This window comes from Chiloscyllium plagiosum, chromosome 17 (genome assembly GCF_004010195.1).
Source record: "Chiloscyllium plagiosum isolate BGI_BamShark_2017 chromosome 17, ASM401019v2, whole genome shotgun sequence".
NCBI lineage: Eukaryota > Metazoa > Chordata > Chondrichthyes > Orectolobiformes > Hemiscylliidae > Chiloscyllium > Chiloscyllium plagiosum.
The window spans coordinates 8,941,178-8,965,188 of record NC_057726.1 but is presented as its reverse complement, the minus strand read 5'-3'; positions in this window follow the sequence as shown (position 1 = coordinate 8,965,188).

The window sequence follows — 24,011 nt, the reverse complement described above, 5'->3', positions numbered from 1 at the left end:
GGTTATGTTTACTTTAGCAATGGAAAGGGATAGGTATATACCGCAGGGTAAGAATTATTGCAGTGGAAAGGCAACTACAAAATGATGAGGCAAGATTTAGGATGCATAGGATGAGTAGGAAATGGGAGAGGATGAGCACAATTGAAATATTGAGCTTATTTAAGGAACAGCTACTGCATGTCCTTGATAAGTATGTACCTGTCAGGCAGGGAGGAAGTAGTCGTGTGAAGGAACCGTGGTTTACTAAAGAAATTGATTCTATTGTCGAGATGACGAAGACCATTTATGTTAGGATGAGACATGAAAGCTCAGTCAGGGCACTTGAGAGTTACAAGTTAGCCAGGAAAGACTGAAAGAGAGAGCTAAGAAGAGCCAGGAGGAAACATGAGAGGTAATTGGCAAATAGGATCAAGGAAACCGTAAAGCTGTCTATAGGTATATCAGGAATAAAAGAAAAACTAAAGAAAGATTAGGGCCAATCAAGGATAGCAGTGGGAAGTAGTCGAGTCCGAGGAGATAGGGGAAGCACGAAATGAATATCTTGCATCAGTATTCACATTAGAAAAAGACAATGTTGTTGAGGAGAATACTGAGACACAGGCTACTAGGCAAGACCGGATGGAGGTTCACAAGGAAGAGGTGTTAGCAGCTCTTGAAAGTGAAAACAGATAAGTTCCCTGGGTCAGATGGGAATAATCATTGGATTCTCTGGGTAGCCAGATAGATGGCCAGCAGAGCCTTTGGCTTTGATCTTTATGTCACCATTATCTACAGGAATAGTGCCAGAAGACTGAAGAATGGCAGATGTTGTTCAAAAAGGGGAGTAGAGACAACTCTAGTAATCATAAACCAGTAAGCCTTACTTCGATTATGGGTAAAGTGTAGGAAAAGGTCATAAGAGATAGGATGTATAATCATCTAGAGAGGAATAATTTGATTAGGGATAGTCAACACAGTTTTGTGAAGGAGAGGTCATGCCTCACAAACCTTATTAAGTCCTTTGAGATGGTAACCAAACAGGTAGATGAGGGTAAAACGGTTCATGTGGCATAAATGGATTTCAGTAAGGTGTTTGATAAGGTTCCCCACGGTAGGCTACTGCACAAAATACAGAGGCATGGGATTGAGGGTGATTTAGTGGTTTGGATCAGAAATTGGCTAGCTGAAAGAAGACAGAGGGTGCAGGTTGATAGGAAATATTCATCCTGGAGTTCAGTTACTAGTGGTGTACCGCAAGGATCTGATTTGGGGCCACTGCTGTTTGTCATTTTTATAAATTACCTGGATGTGTGCATAGAAGAATGGGTTAGTAAATTTACGGATGACACTAAGGTCGGTAGAGTTGTGGATAGTGCAAAGAAATCTTGCAGGTTACAGATGGACATAGATAAGCTGCAGAGCTGGGCTGAGAGGTGGCAAATAGAGTTTAATGCAGAAAAGTGTGAGGTGATTCACTTTAGAAGGAGCAACAGGAATAGAGTACTGGGCAGTGGTGAGATTTTTGGTCATGCAGATGAGCACAGAGATCTTGGTGGCCATGTACAGAGATCCCTGAAAGTTGCCACCCAGGTTGATTGGGTTGTTAAGAAGGTGTTCGGTATGTTAGCTTGGTCATGCTGCAGCTGTACAAAATTCTGACGCGGCTGCACTTGGGGTATTGTTTACAGTTCTGGTCATCACTTTATAGGAAGGGTGTGGAAGCATTGGAAAGGGTGCAGAGGAGATTTACTAGGATGTTGCCTAGTATGGAGAGAAGGTCTTACGAGAAGAGGCTGAGGGACTTGAAGCTGTTTTTGTTAGAGAGAAGAACGTTGAGAGATGTCTTAATTGAGACATACAAGATAACCAGAGAGTTAGATAGGGTGGACAGTGAGAGCCTTTTTCCTCAGATAGTGACGGCGAGCATGAGGGGACATGCTTTTAAATTGATGGGTGATAGATATAAGACAGATGTCAGAGATGGTTTCTTTACTCAAAGGGGTGTGGAATGCCCTGCCTGCAACTGTCGTAGATTCGCCAACATTCAGGGCATTTAAATGGTTATTGGATAGGCATATGGATAAAAATAGAATAGTGTAGGATAAATAGGCTTCAGATTGGTTCCACAGGTTGGTGTAACATTGAGTCCCGAAGGGCCTGTACTGTGCTATAATGTTCTATGCTCTAAGTTTGTGAGAAGATTTGTAGCTCTGGTGCTCGTTGTTGTGGTTCTGTTCGCCAAGCTGGGAATTTCTGGTGCAGACGTTCCGTCCCCTATCTAGGTGACATCCTCAGTGCTTGGGAGCCTCCTGTGAAGCGCTTCTGTGATGTTTCCTTCGGCATTTATCGTGGTTTGTCTCTGCCACTTCCGGTTGTCAGTACCAGCTGTCCGCTGCAGACAACAAGATGGGGAACCTATCAACAAAGTCTGCATACTCAAACTACTGGATCTGTGCCTCACAACACACTTCACATTCAACAACCAAATATATGAACAAATCAATGGCACATGCATCTCTGGACTCACAGCAGAAGAGGTAATGCAAAGATTAGAACAAACAGTCTTACTGCAAATTCAACCCAAACTCTGGGTTAGATATGTAGATAACACCTTTGTAATCATTAAAAACACAGAAATAGAAAACACATACCGGATCATAAGACCATAAGACCATAAGACATAGGAGTGGAAGTAAGGCCATTCGGCCCATCGAGTCCACTCCGCCATTCAATCATGGCTGATGGGCATTTCAACTCCACTTACCCGCATTCTCCCCATAGTCCTTAATTCATTGTGACATCAAGAATTTATCAATCTCTGCCTTGAAGACATTTAGCGTCCCAGCCTCCACTTCACTCCGCGGCAATGAATTCCACAGGCCCACCACTCTCTGGCTGAAGAAATGTCTCTGCATTTCTTTTCTGAACTTACCCCCTCTAATTCTAAGGTTGTGTCCATGGGTCCTAGTCTCCTTGCCTAACGGAAACAATTTCCTAGCGTCCACCCTTTCCAAGCCATGTATTATCTTGTAAGTTTCTATTAGATCGTCCCTTAATCTTCTAAACTCTAATGAGTACAATACCAGGATCCTCAGCCATTCCTCATATGTTAGACCTACCTTTCCAGGGATCATCCGTGTGAATCTCCGCTGGACATGCTCCAGTGCCAGTATGTCCTTCCTGAGGTGTGGGGACCAAACTGGACACAGTACTCCAAATGGGGCCTAACCAGAGCTTTATAAAGTCTCAGTAGCACAATGGTGCTTTTATATTCCAACCCTCTTGAGATAAATGACAACATTGCATTTGTTTTCTTAATCACGGACTCAACCTGCATGTTTACCTTGAGAGAATCCTCGACTAGCACTCCCAGATCCCTTCGTACTTTGGCTTTATGAATTTTCTCACTGTTTAGAAAGTAGTCCATGCTTGTATTTTTTTTTCCAAAGTGCAAGACCTCGCATTTGCTCACATTGAATTCCGTCAGCCATTTCCTGGACCACTCTCCCAAACTGTATAGATCCTTCTGAGGATGTCACCTAGACAGGGGACGAAACGTCTGCAACACAAATTCCCAGTTCTATGCTCTATGATAGATGTCGGTAAATTCCTTCTGGAAAGCCTAAAACCAGAGGGCACTGATTAAGGGAGATGTCAGCTAGGATCGAGATAAAGGTAGTTTTACTCAGAGGGTGGTGAATGTTTGGAATTCTCTATCCTATGATCAATCATCATGTGATGAAACTTTCAGGAACACATTCAATTGGAATCATTATGACTCCTTCAAACCTCTACTTCAACCACAGGTAAGTTTCTTGTATGGGAATTTTGCCAAGATATGTAATTTCTACGTATGTGTATGTGAATGATTATAAATTCCATTAAGACACAGTCAGTGACGATAATGTAACTCCTGTTAGAGGGGTCAGTCTGTATGCGCACATTTCCCCATTATTTAAACGCCAGAGGAGTTTTAGTGAGTTATTGGGAAGAAATATCATCAAAGGCTTCAAAAGACATAAAGCATAAAGAATGAAACTTGAACAGTTTTGTATTCATCAGTTAAATCCAAGGTCGGATTACTGTCTGTAATTTACTGACAGCCAATATGATATTCTGTGAGACATAGAGGACAGTGAATGTTTTAAGATGCATTCTGAATAACTACTGGTGACAGGAACACGATAAGTGTCTCTTTTGGAGTGCTGTCCAACATAAGTTGCCTGATGTGTTTGCTGCTCAGTGCATTCTGACCACGCCAGGTGATTTAACATATGTCTGTGGACTATGCTGCGCTCAGTAAGATCTGTGGCAGTTAAAGGACAATATCAGTCAGGAGACCTCTCTTCATTCCGACCTGAGCTAATTTGAAAACTGCTGAGATTGTTGCTTTCAATGTAATGTGTCCTGATGAAAGGGTATCACCATATATTTCTAGGCGGGGGTGGGGTGGGGGGGGGGGGAATGGCATTTCCAATGCTATTTATGGAATGTCAGTTTAGTGACTTTTAGGGCCTTGAAGCCTTCCATTTGAATGAAAGTTAAACATTCCTTCTGGTCTAGCCTGCATCCATTGCTGCTAATTTCTTCAAGCACCTGCCCTATTTTGCTCATTTCTACTCCCTCCCTCAAATATTATTTTGCCAAATGCTATTCCTCCTTCCATCAACACCTGCAGCCAGACTGCAGGACTGCCCCAATGATGCCTTAACCCTGGCATTACTGATGATTCTTGACTTTCAAGCAGTAAGATTCAGCTAAGCTTTCAGTCCTTTTCAATAAATCATAGACAGGATTAAAATGTTTGATGTTGGTTTGCATCCATAAAGCACCAAATGGCAACTTAATGCTAAGCAAACTTGGTCCACATTTGCTTGTTATTTAAATAAACAGTTTGGATGAGGATATTGGAAGCACGGTTAATAAGTTTGTGGATGACACCAACATGGGTGACCTAATATAAAGTGAGGAAGGTATCTAAGATTACAAAAGAGATCTCGATCAATTGGGCAAGTGGGATGAGGAATGATAGATGGAGTTGAATTTAAATAAATGCAAGGTCAAACAAACAAGAGCAAGACTTATCTAGTTCACAATAGGGCCCTGAGTAGTTTTGATGACCTAGGAGTTCTGGTACACAGTTGATTGAAAGTTGCATCACAGGCCAACAGAGTGGAAAAGAAAGCGTTTGCTACACTTGCTTTCATTGCTTAGACCATTGAGTTTAGGCATTGGGATGTCATGTTATGGCTGTACAGGATTGCTGAGACCACTTTTTACGTACTGTGTACTGTTCTGATCACCCTGCTAAAGGAAGGGTATTTTTAAATTGGAGAGGGTGAAGAAAGGATGTTACTGGGGCTGAAGGGTTTCACTTCGAAGGAGAAGCTGGATAAGCTGGGACAGTTTTTCACTGGACCGTAGGAGGTTGAGGGGTGACTTATAGAGATATATAAAATCATGAGGTGCATAGACAAGGCGTATATAAAGATCTTTTCACTAGTGTTGGTGAGTTCAAAACTAGAGGGCATAATTTTAAGATGAGAAGAGAAAGACTTAAAAGGGACTGAGGGGCAACTTTTTCATACAGAGGGTAGTTTGTATGTGGAATTAACTGCCAGAGGAAGTGACGGGTGCACATACAGTTACACCATTTAAAAGATATTTGGACAGATATGTGAATAGAAAGGTACAGAAGTATATGGGCCAAATACAGACAAATAAGATTAGTTTAATTTGGGAAACTTTGTCGGCATGAACGAGTTAGATCAAAGGGTCTGTTTCCGCGCTGTATAACTCGATCTCATTCTGAACTATTGACACTCAGTGCAACATTGTTGAGTGAAGGAAAGCAGGTTTGAATCTATACAGTCAGAAACAAAGTCTTTCACTTAGCAACAGCATTCCTCACTCTGTCAGAAGATTAAGGGTTTGAGACCAATACAAGCACATTGTGAATATTGAGAATAAAAGTGATACTTTGCACTTGATTTTCACATCGAGTTGGAGAAACTGGGGTTCTGGTAACATCCCCTGTGCAACAAAGCAATGTCACCCTATGACACTATTTGCAACATAAATACCCTAAATGATCCAGAGGAGAGCTTGCACCCGATTAGTGACAGCAAGCATTAAAGCGGGAGGTGCCTACAGAGGATGAGAGGCAAAAGTAGCCATGATGGGGTCTGTTGCAATGTTTACACTATCAGGCATGATGGATTCTGTTGCTACATTTGCAGTCAGAGATGGCAACACCTTTGAGGGGGCTAACTTCACTTCTGAGTACAAACTAGTCAACCAGCCAAAAAAGAAGGTGAATGTTTCATTAAGCGCATGATCTCTCAGTACATGAAATGTTTAACTGAAGAAAATTTTAACTTCTGCTTTGAATCTGCCAACTGCATGCACACTAACATGTCACAGACTGCTCAGGTTTGGAGATTTTAGCTTTGAACATTCCCTTGCGACACTCACTGACCAGTTAACAAGCTCCTCAAGTAACTTAATGGGCTGTTAATTGGAGTCAAGTGGGTTCCAATCATATAGAAGTCAGTACTTCAGTAGAAGAGCTGAACAACAGCAATAATTTGTGTCTATAGTGCAGTAAGACTTGTCAAACCACTTCACAAGAATATTATCCAATAAATGTGACACTGAGCGAGGGGCCATTAAGATTTACTTTCTCTAGGATGTTCAGTTTTATGTTCTATTTGACCCATCTCTGAAATTAAAATTTCCTGGCAATACTGTATCTGATTCCACCATTTCTGATTAATTATTTTTATCTTCTTTAAATTTGCAGTCATGGTAGTTCATCTCCAGCTTGGCTACAGCTCTGCACTGTTATTTGAGGATTCCTGCACGTTGAGATCTGAACATACATTCACACATTTGAAGGAGGTACAGGGCTGAAAATGTGTTGCTGGAAAAGCGCAGCAGGTCAGGCAGCATCCAAGGAGCAGGAGATTCAACCTTTCGGGCATGAACCCTTGCCCGAAACGTCGATTCTCCTGCTCCTTGGATGCTGCCTGACCTGCTGCGCTTTTCCAGCAACACATTTTCAGCTCTGATCTCCAGCATCTGCAGCCCTCACTTTCTCCAAGGAGGTACAGGGGGCAGGCTACTTGACACATCATGCCTGACCTGACTTAACATGAGATCATGGATTATTTAATTACTTCACATTCCCACCTTTTATGGTTGTAATTAATTTTCCCAAGATAAAATTCCACATTATACCAGGATTACTCACTTTTGTTTATGTTGCCCAATGCTGATCTGCTTTAAGTTGCTGAGTTTATGATTCCCCCAAAATTGTTTTGGCAACAGGTCAGCACCTTGAAGGAATGTCAATTTTTTAACTTGCGAGTCTTGTTTTTTTTCTGAAAATTGCTGTGGATGTAAAATATGTGGGACTGCGGTGGTTGGGAGAGAGATGGTGGCAGAGAGAGAAAGCGAGAATAGGCTCTGTATTACAATAAAGACTGCTGGGAAGATTTATTCTTGCATCCCTCTCCCACAGGATCCTTCTTTACTCTCCCACCAAGACCTTATGTTAGCATCACTCATGGTGATATTTGTTGCACTCAGTCAAGCATCCACCCTTTCAGATCCTTCCACACCCATGTATAACATTCAAAATACGCATCAATTCCCCAATAATTTTAAAAAAGGACTGTAGATAATGCAAATCTGAAACAAAAATAAAAATTGCTGAAGAAACTCGTCGGTCTGGCAGCATCTGAAAAGACAGAAACAGAATTAATGTTTCGAGTCCAGTGACCCATCCTCAGAATTTCTGAGGACCCTTCTGAGGGAGGGTCACTGGACCTAACATGTTAACTTGTATTCTCCCCACAGATGCTGCCAAACCTTCTGAGTTTCTCCAACAATTTCTGTTTTAGTTTCAGATCTTCAGCGTTTGCAGTTGTTTATTTTATTTCAGTGAACGGCTATTGCCTGGACCCTGACAAGGTGAGAGCAATAGCAGAGTGGCAGAAATCAACAGAGGTGAAGGCAGTGCAACAATTTGTTGGATTTGCGAGCTGCCTAGAAATGTCTTTTCTTAAATTGTCATTGGAGTGTGAGCATCTATTACAATCTCAATGTGAAGGATAGGCCATGGAATTGGGACATAGAACAAAAAGCAGCTTTTAATAGAATCAAACAAGTTATAACAACAACGTTGGTGCTGAAGTGCTGCAATGAGACAGGACATGGAGCAACTCAGATTCAGCAAGGACAACCGGATGAATTTGCATTCAGGACTGAATGATTTTCTTTGCAAATTGTGAAAGAATATCTGTTGACTTTGCCTGTGAGCATTCATTCAATGCTTTTCGAAAGAGACAAAACTGACAGTGGAATCTGACCACAAACCTGCCAGACATATGGTCAAGAGTTGGACTTCCTACGAAGAAAGTTGTGGATGCTAAGACGGGGTGTAATTCATTGAGAAGTAACAGCTCAACATGCTCTGGAAGTCATCAGCTGTTGCTAAAAGAGATTATTGGCCATACCAAGATGAAGTGATAGCCCAAAATGACATCTTTTACAAGGGAAATAGTGTCATTGTCCCAAAGAAGATGAGAAAAGGGATAAAGAGATCCTAAAACAAATTCATGCAAAACATTAAGAATTTGTTGCTACTGTGACAAACTGATGTATTTTACTGACCAAATATGAACAATGAGAGTAAAGACCATCTCATCCAAGGAAGTGCTTCAAACAATACAAGATAAAAGTTACTTATGGCGCATGACATCCCAGACAGGCCGCGGATGAATGTTGAGCAGACCACTTCACTGTCATCGTTCCTTATTCCACATTCTCCACATTCTCCACATACTCCACTATCACCTGATGAAGGAGCAGCACTTCAAAAACTAATGCTTCCAATTAAACCTGTTGGATTATAACCTGGTGTTGTGTGATTTTTACTTTTGTACACCCAGTCCAACACTGGCACCACCAAATCATTGTTCCTTATCTTATCATTGTTTTCTGCCATTCAGATGACTGGAATTAGACTAGCTAATGGCAATAGGATTATCTGATTACAGATTATAGATTACCTGAAAGCATACTTCAGTCACTGCAGCATTCCAGATGTTGTCATGGAACTGAATGACTATCAGTTCCAGAACTTCGCCACAATCCAGAAGTCCAATGATAAAAATTGACTCTCAACAGCAATTATCATAGCAATAGCAGAAACAGTAGAAAAAAAAACCTCTAAAGGAAAACATCACTCCAGGGATGGCCAAAGAGCAGAAAACCTGTCAATGACAACATGTCAGAATAGAAGATCCATATATGTCAAAAACTGGTGAAATTGTTACAGACCAAAATTAATAAATGTTTTTTCTTCATGAATTATAAGTTTCATCTTTATCGTGCAAACTATACCTTCAAATGATACTGCATACAAGACAATGTTTCATAAAATTTACTTTTTATTCATTCATGGAGCATTTATTTCTCATCCTTATTTTCCCAGAGAGCAGTTACAAGTCAAACACACATTGCTGTGGGTCTGGAGTTACATATGGGCAGATTGGATAAGTACGTCAGGTTTCCTTCTCTGGAGGGCTTTAGTGAACCAGATGGGTTTTCACAATGATCGAATGTGTTCACATGACCGTCAGTGCACTAGCTTTAGCTTCCAGATTTTGAACGAAATTAGACCATCGCTTCCCCTTATTCATCTGTACAATGCAAAACTGTGGCTTGTCATAATTATGTTGCTTCTGTTGTAATTAGCTTTCAATTTAGGTGTAATAAGCACCAAATACAATACAGAAAACTTCAAATATCAATCTTAATCCTAACTACTTGCTATGTTCAAAGGATTTCCTCATGTTATTGGTTATTTTGCTCTGGTCAGACCACGTTTGGAGTATTGTAACCAGTTTTGGACCCCATATCTCAGGAAGGACGTACTGGCCCTGGACTGTGTTCAGAGGAGGTTCATGAGAATGGTCCCAGGAATGAAAAGCTTAACATATGAGGAACATTTAAGGACTTTGAATTTATACTTGATGGAATTTAGGGGGGATCTAATTGAAACATACAGAATACTGAATGGCCTTGATAGAGTGAATGTTGGGAAGATGTTTCCACTGGTAGGAGACGCTAGGATGGAAGGCACAGCCTTAGAATAAAGGGTAGACCTTTTAGAATGGAGACAAGGAGAAACTTCTTCAGCCAGAGAGTGGTGAATCTATGGAATTCATTACCACAAGAAGGCTGTGGAAGCCAGGTCACTGAGTGTATCAAGGGGATCAAGCGTTACAGGGCGAAAGCAGGAAAATGGAGGTGAGAAACATATCAGCCATGATTGAATGGTGGAGCAGACTCGATGGGATGAATGGCCTAATTTCTGCTCCTATGTCTTATAGTCTTATGGTCATTCTGCTGGTTCTTGATACTTTCACAAAAGGAAACAAATTTTTATCTTTACCTGTTTAGATCCTTCTTGATTTCAAAACCTCCTCTCAACCTTCTCTTCTCTAATGAGATTAACCTAACATTTCCAAACTATCCACATAAATTTAAACCTCTCATCCATGGAACTATTAGCATAAATCCTTCCCGTGTTCTCTCTCTCTTTGTCAAGGCTTCATATCTTAGCCAAAGTACGGTGCCCAGGTTTGATCAAAATTTTGCAGCTGAGGCAAAGTTGTGATTTTGTAAACAAGGATGTGATTTGTAAATTTGGGACATTTCTAATCGAGGAGTCAGTGAGCACAGGAACAATGAACAAACGGGACTTGATATGAGTTAGGATACAACTGACTGAGCTTTAGAAGACGTCAGGCTTATGGACCGTGAAAGATGGAGGGCCAAACTGCAGGATACTGGAAAAATCGTGTCTCCTAATACACAATGAATAGGTGTGAGATCCAGCAGCTAAACTGAGATATATGTCATCATGGGGTTAAAGGATTTCTGATCAGGATCCTATGTCAGGATCCTATCTCAGGATCAAACAGGGTTGATGTTATGGTTTGATCCAGCCTTGTCAGTGACAATCAAAAGTGATGAATTGGATAGTGGCCCAAAGATATTATAATGCTCCCAGAAAGCTATTGCAATTTAGATTAGGTCAATTTAAAGATTTTCCTTTCACTTACAGTTAGAGAAATGTTTTTTTTCACTATGCTTGGGGTATCAAGCCGACAGTAAATGAGAAAAGATCCCTCAGTGTGGACACTCACAAGAACATAAGAAGTAGGAGTAGGCTATCTGGCCCATTGAGCATGCTCCACTGAGCATGGCTGATCTTTTTGTACACTCAACTCCACTTAACTGCCTGCTCACCTTAACCCTTAATTCCTTTATTTTTCAAAAATCTATCTGTCTTTGCCTTAAAAGCATTCAACGAGTTAGCCTTAACTTGTTTCACTGGGCAGGGAATTCCACAGATTCACAATCCTTTAGGTGAATAAGTTCTTCCTCAACTCAGTCCGAAATCTGCTGCCTCTTATTTTGAGACTATATGCCCTAGTTCTAGTTTCACCCACCAGTGAAAACAACATTGCTGGTTCTATCTTATCTATTCCCTTCATAACTTAAATATTTCTATAAGATCCCCCCTCATTCTTCTGAATTCCAATGAATATAGTCTCAGTCTCTTCAATCTCTCCTCATAAATCAACCTTCATTGGATGGGTGAGAGGACATTCCTGATGAAAGGCTTTTGCTTGAAACATCGACTCTCCTGCTCCTCGGATGCTGCCTGACCTGCTGTGCTTTTCCAGCACTACACTCTCGACTCCAATCCCCAGCATCTACAGCCCTCACTTTTGCCTGGGCCATTCAATTTACACAGTGATCACAAATAGCTTGTCAGAAGGTCTGTTTCTTTGCCTGGAGTAGAACTTGAACGCACCGTATTCACATCTGTTTGCAAGAGTGCAGCCCGTTTAATCATGACAGACAGGAGGGTGGGCTGTTCCAAGGGTCATGTTCTTGAACATGGGGAGGACTGGAGAATTGCTAATGTTGTCCCCTTGTTTAAGAAGGGTAGCAGGGTAATTACAGACCTGTGAGCCTAATGTCAGTGGTAGGGAAGCTACTGGAGAAGATACTAAGTGATTGGATATGTACCCATTTGGAAGAAAATGGGTTTATCAGTCAGTGATAGGCAGCGTGGTTTTAGGCAGGGATGGTCATGTCTTACAAACCTAAGAGAATTCTTTGAAGAGGTGACAAAGTTGATTGATGTGGAAAGGGATGTAGATGTCATTTACGTGGACTTTTGTAAGGCATTTGATAAAGTTCCCCATGGTAGGCTGATGAAGAAGTTGAAGTTGTATGGGTTCCAGGGTGTTCTAGCTTGATGGATAGAGAACTGGTTGGGCAACCGGAGACAGAGAGTAGTAGTGGAAGGGAGTTTCTCAAAATAGAGACATTTGATAGTAGTGTTCCACAGGGATCCGTGCTGGGACCACTGTTGTTTGTGATATACATAAATGATTTGGAGGAAGGTGTAAGTTGCCTCATTAGCAAGTTTGCAGATGACAAGAAGATTGGTGGAGTAGCAAATAGTGAAGGGAATTGTCAGAGAATACAGCAGAATATAGATAGATTGGAGAGTTGGGCAGAGGAAAGGCAGATGGAGTTCAATCCAGACTTTTGCAAAGTGATGTATTTTGGAGTATCCAATTCAAGAGCGAACTGTACGGTAAATGGAAAAGTCCTGGGGAAAATCGATGTACAGAGAGATCTGGGCGTTCCGGTCCATTGTTCCCTGAAGGTGGCAATGCAGGTCAGTAGAGTGGTCAAGAAGGCATATGGCATGCTTTCCTTCAACAGATAGGATATTGAATACAAAAGTTGGCAGGTCATGTTACAATTGTATAAGGCTTTGGTTCGGCCACATTTGGAATACTGTGTACAGTTCTGGTCGCCACATTACTAAAAGGACTTGGATGCTTTGGAGAGGGTGCAAAGGAGGTTCACCAGGATGCTGCCTGGTATGGAGAATGCTACCTCTGAGAAGAGGTTGAATAGATTAGGATTATTTTAATTGGAAAGAAGGAGGTTGAGGGGGGACCTGATTGAGGCCTTCAAAATCATGAGAGGTGTAAACAGGGTGGAAAGCAAGGAACTTTTTCCCAGAGTGGGAGGTGCAATTAATAGGGGTCACGAGTTCAAAGTGAGGGGAGAAGTTTATGGGAGACATTCATGGAAAGTTCTTTGTGCAGAGGTTGGTGGGTGCCTGGAACGCATTGCCAGCAGATGTGGTAGGCACGTTAGCGTCATTTAAGATGTGTCTGGACAGGTACATAAATAGGCAGGGAGCAGAGGGATACAGATCCTTTGAAAATAGGTGACAGGTTTAGGTAGAGGATCTGGATTGGCGCAGGCTTGGAGGGCTGAAGGGCCTGTTTCTGCGCTGTAATGTTCTTTGTTCTTTGTTCTGTTTCATTGTCAAAATGAAAACTTATTTATCTTTCTGATGATAATATTCTGGGTTTTCAAGGCTAAGTATGTTTATTTTGGACCTTTTTTTCAGATATGCTGTAATTTGATGAATAAGAAAGCTTTATTGTTCAACAAGGGAAATATAATTTAATGTTACTGAAGAGTTTGTGGATTGAAAAGGCATGTTTAAAGGCAAACTTGATTCATCTGGGTTACCAAAATGCTAGATTTCATATGTGCCTTGATTATAGACTTTTGGGTACATCTCATTTGTCTCCCTCTCTTAAATGTTATGAATTACATATTTCGGTAGAAGAAATTGAAGAAATCCCTCGAGGGTTCAGAAAGCTCCCATTTTAGGTCCAGAACATGAAAGACTGTGTGTGAGACAGGAGAAGCTCATAACCTTGCCAGTTTTTGCTCAGTAAACTATGACTGTTGAACCATTGAGTTCAGAAGGAAGCCATTTGGCCCATTACATCTCTTGCAGACAACTGGCTAATTAGTTCTGTTCCTCAGTTCTTTCCTTCGAGCCATGCATATTTTCATTATTCTGTGTTTATCTAATTCCTCTTTATTATTATTGAATCTGTTAAATCAGACTCTGAGTTGCAGATCACAACAACTGAACAAATAAAACAAATTCTCATAATGTCTCCATCATTTTTTAAAATTCCAATTATCTTGAAACTATATGTACTGTTACTCACCTTCTTGCTAGTGGTAAGACTTTCTCCCTGTTTTCATTGTTGTTAATTCTCTATGAAATCACTCAATTAATCTCTTCACTCCACCAATGACAATCTAAACTGTATAATTGGAATCTTCTAATCTTGGTCTAATTCCAATAAATCTCCTGTGCACCCTCACTGGGTCTTCAATATCCTTTGTGATAGCAAGAAATTTGTATGTTCCTGTGGGGAAAAGTGAAGTGTTGGACTAATTCAATATTTCTCACAAAGAACTAGTTCTGACCTCGTGGGGCAAATAACCATCTTTTGGGCTGATAGTTTTTCTGACTCTGTGACTCTCCTTTCAACACAGAAGTCAATGATTTGTTCTAAGAAACCATCAAGAGAGTGATGGACCATGTTGAGGAGTTGACTTATTTGAAAAATAAGCCTAATGTTTCTCAAACGTGGGGATCTGTACAATGGAGCACTTAGACAGACTGCTGACAATCCTCTTGCAACTAATGAGGATTATTGGTGTCAGTCTGGCTGGGAGATTACTTTCAGCCTGTATAATTTCCTGCCCTATCAAGCAGTCAGCAATTCATTGGCAACCGATTGCAATCAAAGGATATACTTCATCAAGCTTAATCTCAAGGAGGATAGTTCCCGGCATCCTGCAGATGGCAACACAGATCAGTGTCTGAGCCTCCAAGGGCACCTTTCAATGATCTGTTTCTGACAGTTTCTGACAACACTCATGCAGAAAGTTTGCCAATAATTCAGAGTCAAAATCTGTCTCTGAGTCCCGCTTTTCCTCTCCTAATTAAGGAATCTTTGCTGATCTGAGGCAGGGAGATTGTGGCCAGGTCTTACTGCCTTCAGTTTGCTGCAGAGACAAAAAAAACTGCATCTGGAATCCAAGATAGACAAGCAGGAGACTTGAGGAACATAGCAAGCCAGGCAACATCACAAGGTCCTGAAGAAGGACTACACCTGAAATGTTGACCTCACAACCCCCGATGCTGCTTGGCTTGTTGTGTTCTTCCAGACTCCACCTTGTCCATTTCACTTTGCTGTAAGCTATTGGCTTGTGCCTGTGAAGAGCTTTAGTAGCAGAATTGGTCAGCCAAACCCATTTCATACTGCACCCTAAAACTGAGTAAGAAGCAGTAAGTGTAATTTCTAATGTTGCAATGCTGTAGATAGACAGCAGCAATACATAGAGCATAGAATGTTACAGTGCAGAACAGGTCCTTCGGCCCTCAATGTTGTGCCAACCTGCAAAATTAATCTGATGCCCATTAACATACATTATTTGTTAATTTATTATCCATATGCATGTCCAATTTAACATTGGTGAGTCTACTACTGTTGCAGACAGGCCGTTCTATGCCCCTACTACTCTGAGTAAGGAAACTACCCCTGATATCTGTCCTAAATTGATCACCCCTCAATTTAAAGCTATGTTGCCTTGAATTCGCCTTCACAATCCAAGGAAAAAGGTCTCTCACTGTCCAGCCTATCTAACCCTCTGATTATCTTATATATCTCGATTAAGTCATTTCTCAACCTTCTTCTCTCCAATGAAAACAGCCTCAGTTCCCTCAGTCTTTCCTCGTAAGACCTTCCTTCCGTACCAGGCAACATCCTAGTAAATCTCCTCTGAATCCTTTCCAAAGTTTCCACATCCTTCCAATAATGCAGTAACCTGAACTGCACGCAATACTCCAGGTGCGGACTTACCAGTGTTCTTGTACAACTCAAGCATGACCTCATGGCTCCAAAACTCAATCCCACTACCAATAAACACCAACACACCATATGCCTTCTTAATAACCCTATCAACCTGGTGGCAAATTTATGGGATTGATGTACATGGACACCGAGATCTCTCTGTTCATCTGCTCTGCCAAGAATTTTACCATTTGCCCAGTACTCTGCATTCCTGTTACTTCTTCTGAAGTGAACTACCTCACACTTTTTCGCATTAAACTCCATTTGCCACTTCTCATCCCAGGTCAGCATCTTATCTATGTCTGTCTGTAACCCACGACATCCTTTGGCACTATCGACAACTCTGCCTACCTTAGTGTCATCTGCAAATTCACTAACCCATCCTTCAATGCCCACATCTGGATCACTTATAAAAATGACAAACAGCAGTGGCCCCAAAACAGATCCTTACAGCACACCACTGATAACCGAGCTCAGGATGTATATTCCCCATCAACCATTACCCTCTGTCTTCTTTCAGCGAGCCAATTTCTGATCCAAACTGCTAAATCACCTTCAATTCTGAAACTCCTTATTTGTGCCATAACCTACAATGTGGAACCTTATCAAACGCCTTACTGAAGTCCATATATACCACATCAACCGCTTTACCTTGATCCACCTGTTTTGTCACCTTTTTGAAGAACTCAATAAGGTTAGTTAGGCACGACCTACCCTTCACAAAATCTAATCAAATTATTCTTTTCCAGATGATTATAAATCCTGTCTCTTATAACCTTTTCCGAGACCTTACCCACAACCGAAGTAAGGCTCACTGGCCTATAATTACCGGGGTTGTCCTGACTCCCCTTCTTAAACAAGGGAACAGCATTTGCTTTTCTCTAGTCTTATGGCACCACTCCTGTCGACAATGATGATATAAAGTTTGAAGCCGAAGGCTCTGGAACTCTCCTCCATGGCTTCCCAGAGAATTTGAGGATAAATCTTATCCAGCCCTGGGGCCTTATTTATTTTCAGATTTTCTAAAATTGCTAAAACCTCCTCTTTGTCAACCTCAATCCCATCTAATCTTGTAGCCTATATTTCTGTGTTCTCACTAACATTGCCCTTTTCCAATGTGAATACTAATGAAAAGTATTCAATAAGCACTTCTCCTATGTCCTCAAATTCAACCCGCACAACCTTCCACTACTATATTTGATTGGCCTAATCTTACTCCAATTATTCTTTTATTCCTGATATACCTATAGAAGGCCTTAGGATTTTCCTTGATCCTATCTGCCAACAATTTCTCATGTCTCCTCCTGGCTCTTCTTAGCCCTTTCTTTAATTCTTTTCTGGCTAACTTAGAACTCTCAAGCCTCCTAACTGAACCTTGATATCTCATCAACACATTAATCTTCCTCTTCCTCTTGACAAGAGCTTCAACTTCTTTCATAAACCACGTCTACCTCTCCCGACAGCTACCTCCCTGCCTGATAGGTATATATTTATTAAGGACCTGCAGAAGCTGTTCCTTGAATAAGCTCCACATTTCAAGTGTGTCCATCCCCTGCAGTTTCCTTCCCCATCCTATGCATCCTAAATCTTGCCTAATCGCATCATAATTGCCTTTCCCCCAGTTATACCTCTTTCCCTGCGATATATGCCTATTCCTGCCCCTTGCTGTTGTAAACATAACCAAATTATGGTCACTATCGCCAAAATGCTAACCTACTTCCAAATCTAACATCTGGCTGGGTTCATTCCCCAGTACCAAAACCAATATGGCATCACTCCTTGTTGTCCTGTTACATACTGTGTCAGGAAACCCTCTTGCACATATTGAACAAAAACTGACCTATCTAAACTACTTGAACTATAGTATTCCCAGTCAATAGTGGGGAAGTTGAAGTCCCCCATAACAGGGACTGTTACTCTCTCTCCTATTGAGAATCATCTTTGCTATCCTTTCCTTACAATCCTTTCCTTTGCTATCCTATCCTTTCCCTGGAACAATTCGGAGGCCTATAGAAAACTCCAAACAGGGTGATCTCTTCTTTCCTGTTTCTAACCTCTGCCCAAACAACCTCAGTGGATGAGTCCTCAAACATTCTCTCAGTTGATGTACTACCACACTTGATTAACAATGTCACACCCCCGCCTCTTTTACCATCTTCTCTGTTCTTGCTGAAACATCTAAATCCCGGAATCTGCAACAACCATTTCTGCCCCTTCCCCCAGCCATGTCTCTGCAATAGCCACACCATCGAAATCCCAGGTATCAACACATGTTGCAAGTTCACCCACCTTATTCCGAATGTTCCTGGCATGGAAGTACCCACATTTTAAACCAACATCCTGATTGCCGGTGACCTCTCGTGACCTTGTAAACCTATCCCTGACCTCACTACCCTCAACCTCCTGCACACTGGGACTACAATGCAGGTTCCCAGCCCCCTACTTCGTTAGTTTAAACCCCCTGACGAAAATTAGCAAATATCCCCCCAAGATGCATAGCAGAATGTTCCCTGCCATTTACAGATGAATTTCAAACCCATAAAATACTGAAAGGATTTGACAGGGAAGGTGATGGGAATGTGTTTTCCTTGTCTGGACCTAATCAATCTGCACAAAATCTTTCCTTACCTTATGGAGCATGTTGATAAAACTTACTCTGGATTGCTCTTTGCTGTCTTTGTGCAAAGAAGGGTCATATCAGTGTCAAAATGCTAACTGTTTCTCTCTACACAGAAGTTGCCAGACCTGCTGAGTTTCACCAATGTTTTCATTTTCTTTCAGATTGCCAAAATATTTGGCTTTTATTGAAACATCCTTCTCAAACATTTTTCTTCAATTTGCTAAGCTCATGTCAGAAGTTCTTCTCAAACTGTCCTTGGGATGTTTAATTCAGGAGAATGCACATCAAGATGTTCCCTGCAATGGAAAAACATAGGACTAGAGACTTAGGAGCTGGAGAAAGCCATTTGTGTCTTTGAATACGCTCTACCATTCAAGAACATCACAGCCGATTTGATCGTATTCTTTTATGATTCCAGTTTTCTGATCCTATAGTTAAAAAAATGCGCTTAATCTTCATGAATAAATTCAATGATTCAGCCTCCATCGTTTTCTGGGGATTGAGACTTGCACAGACTAACAACCCTCTGAGAAAATAAGACATCTCTTCATCTTAAAAAGGATTCTGTTTATTCTTAAGCTGTGTCCTCCCAGTTGTAGTTTCATAGGAACATAGGAAAAGCCCCTCAAGCCTGCTCTGCAATTCAGTAAGATCATGGCTGATCTCCGGTCTAATTCCATATGTCTGCCATGCCTCTATATGCCTTGATACCCTTGCTTATTAAAAATTATTAACAATTGATTTAGCATTGACCATTGTTTGTGGAAGAGAGTTCCAAAGCTCTACTACTCTTTGTGCGTGAAAGTGCTTTCTAACACCTCTCCTCAATGGCCTGGCCCTAATTCTTAGACTGCGCCCCTACTTCTAGAATCTTCAAGCAGTAGAAGTAGTTTATCTTTATTGACCCTACTAATATCCTGAAGACCTCAATGAGATCACCCCTTAACTTTTTAAATTATAGACAATAAAGGCCTAATTTGTCTCATCTGAGGACAGATCCGTTGCACTTATCTGTTCACTTTCTTAGTTATCTGTAACTACCTTGCCATTATCACTCCTCCTATATGTTCCATGCCTCTGCACCTCCCTCCACTTCACCTGATGAAGGAGTATTGCTCCAAAGCTAGTGATTTTTAAACACACCTGTTGGAACATAACCTGGTGTTGTGTGACTTCTGACCTTATCCAAGTAGTTAGTGAATAAAATGAATAATTGAGATTTCCTGTCAATATGAATATGAAAAAAACAAAGAATGGTTAAAAACAGGCCCTTCAGCCCTTCAAGACTGTGCCAACATAGGATGCCTTAGTAAAGAACTTTTGTCTCCATGTTGTCGATATCCCTTAATTCCCTGCCTATTCATGTATCTGTCAAAATGTCTCTTAACCAATGCTTTTGTATCTGCTTCTACCACCTATTCTGGCAGTTACCATCCCCTGTGCAAAAACCTGCCTCTCACATCTCCTTCAATGTTTTCCCCCTTTTATCTTAAACCTTTGTCCCCTAGTAATTGACATTTCTACACTGGGAACAAGACTCTCGACTATCTTTTCCATCCATTCCTCTCATGAATTTGTAAACCTCTGTCAGGTCATTCCAAAGGCTCCAACATTCAAGTGTAAATGAACCAAGTTTGGTCCAATCTCTCTTCATAGCTAATACTGTCCAAACCAACCAACATCTTTGTAAACTGTTTGTGTACCCTCTCCAAAACCTCAACATCCATCTGGTAATGTGACAACCAGATCTGTACCCAATATTCCAAACGTGACCGAACTAAACATGACTTGACAATTTTTTGTAACCTACACCCTGACCAATGACAGCAAGTATAACATGTGCCTTCTTGACCATCTTATCCACTTGTAATGCCACTTTTTAAAAAAACTGCTTCAAATCCTCTGTGTGTTGATGCTACTCAGGGTTCTGCCTTTTCCTGTATACTTCCCTCCTGCATGAGATCTTCCAAAATGCATCATCTCACATTTATCCAAATTAAAGTCTATATGCTGTTTCTCTGCCCAGTCTGTCTACATCCTGCTGTATCCTCTGGCAATCCTCCTCACTGTCCGCAGCTCCCTCATCCTTTATGTCATCTGCAAACTTTCTAATCAGACCATCTACATTCTCTTCCAAAATGTACATATATGTTATAAACAACAAGGTCACAGCACCAATCCCTCTGGAATGTGAGTCAGAAAAAGTGGAGAGAATAAATGTTTAAAATGGTCGCTGGGGAGGTTAATTAAGTCATTGCAGCATTTCTCGATTTGATGTTGACCGCCTGAGAGTATTGTTGGATCTGCACTCAGCCAGGGAGAAAAAGATCCCACCCCACTATTGAAAGCAGAGAGGAGGCATTCTCTGTGGTTGCCCGGTCAATATTTATCCCTCAACCAATATCACTAAAAAGGAATAAAATCAGTGCCAAAGTGCTATTTATGTGGGAGCATTCTACATGCAAATTGGCTGCTGTGTTTCCTACTTTTCAACAGTAACCACAGTTCAAAAGTACTCCATTCAGCACAACATTCATTAGATTATCCTGAGCTGATAAAAGGTGCTATACAAATCCATTTTCTTTGCCTACAAAATATATGACATTCTTTTGAGTGGACCCATTTTCTGCATCACCTCACCCGCAGACATTATCAAGAATACAGAAGAGCGACATTCTGAAAGTGTATGAAAAAGAAAGTTAAACACACTTGCTACACTATACTTCCAGTATGCATGGGACTGAGCATTACTGATAATTATTTTTAATTACAAATTTGAACATTTTCAATGCTTTGTTATGAAGTTTACGTTACCTGCCAAAAAATATTTGAATTGTGGCCAAGGGAAATTAATCCTCCAGGAAGAACAGAGTACGATGTTTAGTAATATGCATGTTGAAAAATTAAAAAGAGAACTGTATTTCAATTCACATTTCCCAGAAACATCTCTCCAAGAGCTTCACACGCAATTATTTTCTTTTGAAGCGCAGCGATTGTTAAAAGTGAGGAAATTAATTTTGAACACAGCAACATTCCACAAACACCAAAGTGATTATGCAAACAGGCAATTTGTTTTGAGGTTGCAAGTAGTTGGGTGAGAAGAAGATAGGTGAACTCTGTGCTTTGGAATGGTCTCAAGTAATGGACAACATCAATCAAGGTAGGGAGATAGTTTTGAGGACTATCCTGTGTAACAGTCTTTTTCGACTTGACGAGTTTACTCTGTTTCTATCTTCACAGATACTGCCAGACCTACCATGTATTTACAGAACTTGTTTATTTCAGATTTCCATCATCCTTTTATTTTACAACTCCAGGCAGTCCTTAGCATAGGAGGGGGTTTCATTCATGTCTATTTTCTTAAATCGATTTATACGCTAGTTGGAACACAACACGGTACATTTATAATATGAGCAAACCTTTGCATGTCAGATTCTTAAAGTTAATATTAATATGGGATCTCATTAATGAGTAAAAGCATTCATAAGTCAGATGTTCGTAAATTGGAATTGCCTGTATTGTAGTGAGATATAAGCCCTCAGGTTGAGGTCTTATTGGTCTGATTGCTCTTCTAACAGGGCACAGCATTCTTGAATGTGTCTCTGTGGTGTCCTCTTGTGCTCAGTGCTGTGCAGAGTCTCATAGCTCGTATGCAGTGCAGTTTTGAAGTTGTCACATGCTGTGACAACATCATGTATCTTAAGGATATGTCAAATACTAGCTGTGAAGCTAAAGATAGGGCTATTCAGCCCACCTGGTCTACTTCACCATTCAATATGAATATGGTCGATCAGACAATCCTCAACTCGCCTTTCCTGCCTTTTCCCCATAACCCTTGATTCACTTGCTGATTAAAAATCTGTCTATTTCAGCCTTGAATTTTGTTGATGACCCAACCTGTTCAGTGAAGAATTCCACAAATGCACTGTCCTTAGAGAAGAAATTCCTCTCCATCTATGTCTTGAATTGATGACCTCTCCTCTGAGATTTTGTCCTCTAGTCCTAGATTTTCCCATAAGGAAAGGCAACCTCTCAACTTCTACCTGATTAAGACCTCTAAGAACCTTACAAGTATATTATTGGAATCAGGTATTAAGCTTTTGTGACATTTGTTTTACTGGGTGGATAGTATTGGGTACAGAATGAGTTGGAACACACTGTAAGAACTGGAAGCAAAGGAAAGCCATGATGTGGAGGAGCCGGTGTTGGACTGGGGAGGATCTGTGTCGATCTGTGTGATCTTCTTTGAGATCCTTTCCACTTTGACAGCTACCTGATGAAGGAGCAGCACTCTGAAAGCTAGTGCTTCCAAATAAACCTGTTGGACTATAACATGGTGCTGTGTGATTTTTTAACTTTATGCAAAGGAAAGGCAGAGTAAAAACAAAGCAATGAAGGGTTAGAACCATGAAACCATGGAAATAATGCAGCACTGAAGGGGCCATGTGCCCCATCTTTTCCATACCAACCAAGGACACCCAAGTGCCCTTTCAAATCCCATCCTCCTGCACATGGCCCATAGCTCTGCAGCTTACAGCATGTAAGGTAAAGATCTAGGTACTCTTTGAAAACGTTTAGAATCACTGCCTCCATCAACAACTTAGGCAGTGAATTCCAGGCACCCACCACCCTATGTGTAAAAAGGCTTTTTCTCAAATCCCCTCTAGTCCTTCTGCCACTGAGCTTGAATCTATGATCCTCGGTTTTTGAACTCTCTGCCCAAGCAAACAGGTTCCTCCTGTCCACTCTATAGGACACAAAACATAGAACAGTACAGCACAGTATTGACTCTTCAGCCCTCGATGTTGTGCTGGCTTTTTACCCCATTCTAAGATCAAACTAACCTACATACCTTACATTTTACTACCATCCATGTGCATATACAAGAGATGCTTAAATGTCCCTGATGTATCTGACTCTACTACCACTGCTGGCAGTGCATTCCACACACCCAACACTCTTTCTCCCTTTTAGAATTCAGCTGATCATAAGAGGTCTCTCATGTTAATAGTGATCAGCTCTAAGTACCAAAACTCCCTCCTTAACACTGTCCATCTCGAACCTTATTTCTCTTTCTTTCTTTAAGGCATTCTTTCAAACCATCTCTTTTTGATTATCTACACTAACATGGACTTATCCAGCTCAGTTTTGCTTTAAAAGGTTTCAGTGAAGCACTTTGCAATATCCTGTTGTATTAGAAATGTTACATAACGTTGTTGTCATTACATACATTTCTTTGACTTCCAGGTTTGATGTAACCCAGGTCATCCTGTACAGCATAGTCATTATATAATGTAGGACATGTGGCCATCAAATTCCAGTTAAAAATCACACAACACCAGGTTATAGTCCAACAGGTTTAATTGGAAGCACACTAGCTTTCGGAGCGTCGCTCCTTCATCAGGTGATAGTGGAGGGCTCAATCCTAACACAGAATTTATAGCAAAAATTTACAGTGTGATGTAACTGAAATTATACATTGAAAAATTGATTGTCTGTTAAGCCTTTCATCTGTTAGAATACAGTGATAGTTTCACTTCTTTCATGTGTAAATCACAAAACCTTTTTTAAAA